Below are 6,108 nucleotides of genomic sequence, written 5' to 3' on the forward strand. Positions count from 1 at the left end.
CTTTATTTTTTTATTGCAGTAACATTGGTTTATAACGATATAAATTTCGTGTGTAAATCGTTATATTTCGATTTCTGTGTAGAATAATTACAATCCATCACCTTATACATGTGTCTAATCACCGCTTTCACCCTCCTCTTCCCCCTTCCCCTCTGGTAATCCCCAATCCAATCTCTGCCTCTATGTGTGTGTTTGTTCTTCTTTTGATCTTTATTTATGAGTGAGATCAGACAATATTTGAGTTTCTCCCTCTGACTTATTTTGTTTTGCATAATACCCTCAAGGTCCATCTATGTTGTCACAAATGGCCAGATTTCATCCTTTTTATGGCCAAGTAGTATTCCATTGTATATATATACCACACCTTCTTTAGCCATAGCCATTCATCCGTTGATGGGCACCTAGGTTGCTTCCAAGTTTTGGCTATTGTGAATAATGCTGTGATGACCATAGGGGTGCATGTATCTTTATGCATTCGTGTTTTCATGTTCTTTGAATAAATACCCAGAAGTGGCATAGCTGGATTGTATGGTAGTTCTAGTCTTATTTGTTTATTTATTTATTTATTTTGAGGAAGATTAGCCCTGAGCTAACTACTGCCAATCCTCCTCTTTTTGCTGAGGAAGACTGGCCCTGAGCTAACATCCATGCCCATCTTCCTCTACTTGATATGTGGGACGCCTACCACAGCATGGCTTGTCAAGTGCTGCCATGTCCACACCCAGGATCCGAACCGGCGAACCCCGGGCTGCTAAATCGGAACGTGCACACTTAACTGCTGGGCCACTGGGCGGGCCCCATATCCTTAATTTTTTGAGGAACCTCCATACCGTTTTCCATAGTGGCTGCACCAGTTTGCCCTCTCACCAGCAGTGTATGAGGGTTCCCTTCTCCCCACATCCTCTCCAAAATTTGTTGTTTCCTGTCTTGCTAATTATTCTGTTAAGCCATTCTGACAGGCATGAGATGATACCTCATTGTAGTTTTGATTTGCATTTCCTTTATAGCTAATGATGTTGAACATGTTTTCATGTGCCTGTTGGCCATCTGTATATCTACTTTGGAGAAATGTCTGTTCAGATCTTTAGCCCTTTGTTTTTTTTTTTTTTTTAAAGATTGGCACCTGGGCTAACAACTGTTGCCAGTCTTTTCTTTTCCTGCTTTATCTCCCCAAACCCCCCTGTACACAGTTGTATATCTTCGTTGCAGGTCCTCCTAGTTGTGGGATGTGGGACGCCGCCTCAACGTGGCCTGACGAGCGGTGCCGTGTCTGTGCCCAGGATCCGAACCCTGGGCCGCCGCAGCAGAGTGCACAAACTTAACCACTTGGCCACGGAGCTGGCCCTAGCTCATTTTTTAATTGGGCTGTTAGTTTTTTTGTTGTTGAGATGTATGAGTTCTTTGTATATTTTGGATGTTAACCCTTTATCAGATATATGGTTTGCAAATATCTTCTCCCAGTTGTTAGGTTGTCATTTTGTTGATGGTTCCCTTTTCTGTGGAGAAGATTTTCGTTTGATGTAGTCCCATTTGTTTATTTGTTCTACTGTTTCCCTTGCCGAGTCAGACATGGTACCAGAAAATATGCTGCAAAAGCTGATGTTGAAGAACATACTCCCTGTTTTCTTCTAGAAGTTCCATGGTTTGGGGTCTTATATTCAAGTCTTTAATCCATTTTGAGTTAATTTTTGTGTATGGTGCAAGATAATAGTCTACTTTCATTCTTTTGCACATGGCTGTCTGGTTTTCCCAACACCATTTATTGAAGAGATTTTCCTTTCTTCATTGTATGTTCTTATTTTATTTTATTTTATTTCATTATTATTATTATTTTAGGAACATTAGCCCTGAGCTAACATCAGCTGCCAATCCTCCTCTTTTTGCTGAGGAACACTGGCCCTGAGCTAACATCCGTGCCCATCTTCCTCTACTTTATACGTGGGACGCCTGCCACAGCATTGCCAAGTGGTGCCATGTCCGAACCCGGGATGTGAACCTGTGAACCCTGGGCCACCAAAGTGGAACGTGCAAACTTAACCACTGCGCCACTGGGCTGGCCCCTCCATTGTATGTTCTTGGCTCCCAACTACAGTTGAAAAGTAGCTGTCCATAGATGTGTGTGTTTGTTTTCAGGCTCTCATTTCTGTTCCACTGAGTCTGTGTCTGTTTTTGTGCCAGTACCATGCTGTTTTGGTTACTATGGCTTTGTAGTATATTTTGAAATCAGGGAGTGTGATACCTCCAGCTTTCTTCTCTTTTCTCAGGATTCCTTTGGCTATTCGGGGTCTTTTGTTGTTCCATATAAATTTTAGGATTCTTTGCTCTATTTCTGTGAAAAATGTTGTTGGAACTTTGATAGGGATTGCACTGAATCTGTAGATTGCTTTAGGAAGTATGGACATTTTAACTATGTCAATTCTTCCAATTCAAGAGCATGGAATATCTTCCCATTTCTTTGTGTCTTCTTCGATCTTTTCAACAATATTTTATAGCTTTCAATGTACAGTTCTTTCACCTCTTTGGTTAAGCTTATTCCTATCTATTTTATTTGTTTTTTTTGCAGTTGTAAATGGGAATGTGTTCTTAATTTCTCTTTCTGATACTTTTTTGTTAGTGTGTAGAAACGCAACTGATTTTTGTCTGTTGATTTTGGATCTTGCAACTTTACTATATGCATTTATTATTTCTAAAAGTTTTTTCGTGGATTATTTAGGGTTTTCTATATATAAAATCTTGTCATCTGCAAATAGTGACGTTTTCACTTCTTCCTTTCCAGTTTGGATCCCTTTTATTCCTTTTTCTTGCCTGATTGCTTTGGCTAGGACTTCCTGTACTGTCTTAAATAAGTGTGGTGGAAGCGGGCATCCTTGCCTGCTTCCTGTTCTTAGAGGGATAGATTTCAGTTTTTCTCCATTTAGAATGATTTTAGCTGTGAGTTTGTCATATATGGCCTGTATTATGCTGAGGTACTTTCCTTGTGTACTCATTTGATTCAGAGTTTTTATCATGAATGGATGTTGTATCTTGTCAAATTCTTTCTCCGCATTGATTGAGATGATCATGTGATTTTTATTCTTCATTTTGTTAATGTGCTGTATCACATTGATTGATTTGCCCGTGTTGAACCATCCCTGCAGCCCTGGAATAAATCCCTCTTGGTCATGGTGTATGACATTTTTAATGTATTGTTGTGTTCGATTTGCTAGTACTTTGTTGAGGATTTTTGCCTCAATGTTCATCAGTGGTATTGACCTGTAATTTTCTTTTTTTGTGTTGTCCTTGTCTAGTTTTGTTATCAGGGTAATGTTGGTTTCACAGAATGAGTTCACCTTATTTTCTTTTATTTACATTGGACATGATGCTAAAGTCTGATGATTGACTCCTTTGTGTTTTCAGCGTAACAACATTTTTCTGTAACTTTTATATTTTTCTTCTTCAAATATGTATTTCTTTTGTACTTTTCTGATCAAACCTTATGGTCCAGGGCTTCCCATACTTAATTGTGTAATAGCACTGATATCAGGCATTCTCAACTCAGGGATGGAGTCAAGATTCTCTGGTAATCAAGTTTGCTTTGGGTTTCAGTGTGTGGCCTTTGGTGGAGTTAATAAAGGTCTTTTAAATTCTGACTTACCAGCACATTTTACCAAGAATTGTGCATGTGCATTACTAAATGTTTTATGCATCTACTGAAATGATGACTATTTTGTTATTGCAATATCTCATCTGTTGCTTACAAAGGATTTCACTTTTATGTAGACAAGAAAGTCTTTTTTAAAAGTAACTTCTGTGTTTCCTGCCTTGCCTTATAAATTATCTTCAAACTCTGGATTACAGACAGATTTTCTAATTTTCTTCTAAAATTTTTAAACTTTTAATTACATTTTAATTCTTAACCCTCAAAAAGTTGTATTTTGACATGTGCTGTGGAGCACTGGATGCAATTAACTTTCCTCCAGTAAGATGGTCAGTTGTCGTACTGTCATTTATTGATAAACTAGCCTGACCTACTGATTTGAAATTCCACCTTAATTAAACAATATATTCCTATATATAATGTTTATCAGTTTCTAGCCTCTTCTGTTCCAATAGTATTTACTTATGCCCATAGCACACTCTTTTGGTTACAATAGTTTCAAATTAACTTTTAATATTTAGTGGCAAAAATATAATGGTAGCTGAGGTTTCTTGCATCTTACTGCTCTCGGTGCTTCAGAGACATTAAACTTTTTGTGCTGTTAATGATGTAGCTACTCTCGTGATTTTCTCTTTTGTTTGTGTTTTGGAACAGCTATATTGAAAAATAATTCACATGACACCCAATCACTCCTTTTAAAATGATACCATGTTTTTTACTATGTTCAAGGAGTTATGCAACCATCACAATTTTACAACCTTTTCATTACTCCAAGAGCACCCTTTGGCTGTTACATGCCCATTTTCTTACTCATTTAACATCTAAGCTGCCATGAGTCTACTTTCTGTCTTTATAGATTTGCACTTTCAGACATTTCATGTAAATGAAATCATACAAGCTTTTGTCAATAGTTTATTTTTGCTTGCTATGCTTTTCGAGGTTCATATGTATTGTAGCATATATCTTTCCTTTCTATTGCTGAATGATATTCCATTGTATGAATATAATGCATTTTATTTATCTGTTGATCAGTGGATAGACATTTGGGTTGTTTGCACTTTATGAAGACTATGAGTAATGCTGCTACGAAAATTCATGTGTATCTTTATTGCAGACATGTTTTCATTTCTATTGGGCTTTGAATCACTAAGGTTTCTCCCAAGAAACAGAAGATATGGCTTTGGACCGTATTGTAAGATCAGAAAGATCATTTATACGTATAAAATATTATACTGAAATTTATAAAAATACATATAATGAAATTTACTCTAAGGAATTGACTCATGCAACTATGGAGACTGAAAAGCCACATAATCTGTTTGCAGTTGCAGACAGAATGCAAGCCAAAACTTGCCCAGTGATTGATTGTCTCATCTACAGCTCATTAGTCAAGTTTGTACCTGCTATCATACAGGCTTTAAGGATTAAAGAAATCAACCAAACTTCATCAACTCAGCTTTATTTACTGAGTTCATTCAATGCATTGCCTCCATCCCGTGAGACTTTATTAGAGAGAACAAAACAGCAAGAGAAGGTAGAGTGGCAGGTCTGTGCAGCTGACGTGAATGTCCTAAACTGTCATGTGGAAAAACTAATACAAAACCAAATCATATAAAAGTTTTCTGAATAAAAATTTTTTTTTGGTGATAAGGATGCAATAATCACAATGGGTGACCATAAAATGCTGGAGACCAGGAAACCTAGTGGTGCTATTCAAAGGCCTGAAAGCCAGCCAGCCAATGGCATAGCTTCCAGTCCGTGTCTCAAGGCCTGAGAACCAGGAGCTCGAAAAGTAGGGGAACATTATCCCTGCTCAACAGTGAGGCAGAGAAAGAGAATTCAAATTTCCTCCACCGTTTCGTCCTATTCAGGCCCTAAACCAAACTGGATAATGTCCATCCACATTGGGGAGGGCAAATCTGCTTTACTCAGTCTACTGACTGCACCCAGGAATTCTGGTTGCACCTAGAAATAATATAGATATCTAAACTTTCTGTGATGCAGTCAAGCTAACACATAAAATTAACTATTGCAGGTATATACCCAGGAATAGAATTGCTGGGACATGTAGCAACTATATGGTTAACATTTAGAAGAACTGTCAGAGTGTTTTCCAAAGTGGCCGCATCATTTCCAATCGACCACCAATGTATGAGGGTTCCAATTTCTACACATCCTTGCTAACACTTATTGTTTGTCTTTTATGTTTTAACCATCCAGTGATGTGAACTGAAACCTCATTGTGAATATAGTTTTAATTTCCCTAATGATTGTGATGTTAAGCGTCTTTTCTTAGGCTTGCGACCATTTCTGTGCTTTCTATGGAGAACTGTCCGGTCAAACCCTTTGTTCATTTAAAAAACTAGATTGTCTTTTAATTCTTGAGTTGTAAGAGTTCTTTATGTATTCTGTATGTAATCCTTATCACATATGTGAATTGCAAATATTTTCTCCCACAGCATGGTTGTCTC

This window comes from Equus asinus, chromosome 20 (assembly GCF_041296235.1).
Source record: "Equus asinus isolate D_3611 breed Donkey chromosome 20, EquAss-T2T_v2, whole genome shotgun sequence".
NCBI classification, from domain to species: Eukaryota; Metazoa; Chordata; class Mammalia; order Perissodactyla; family Equidae; genus Equus; species Equus asinus.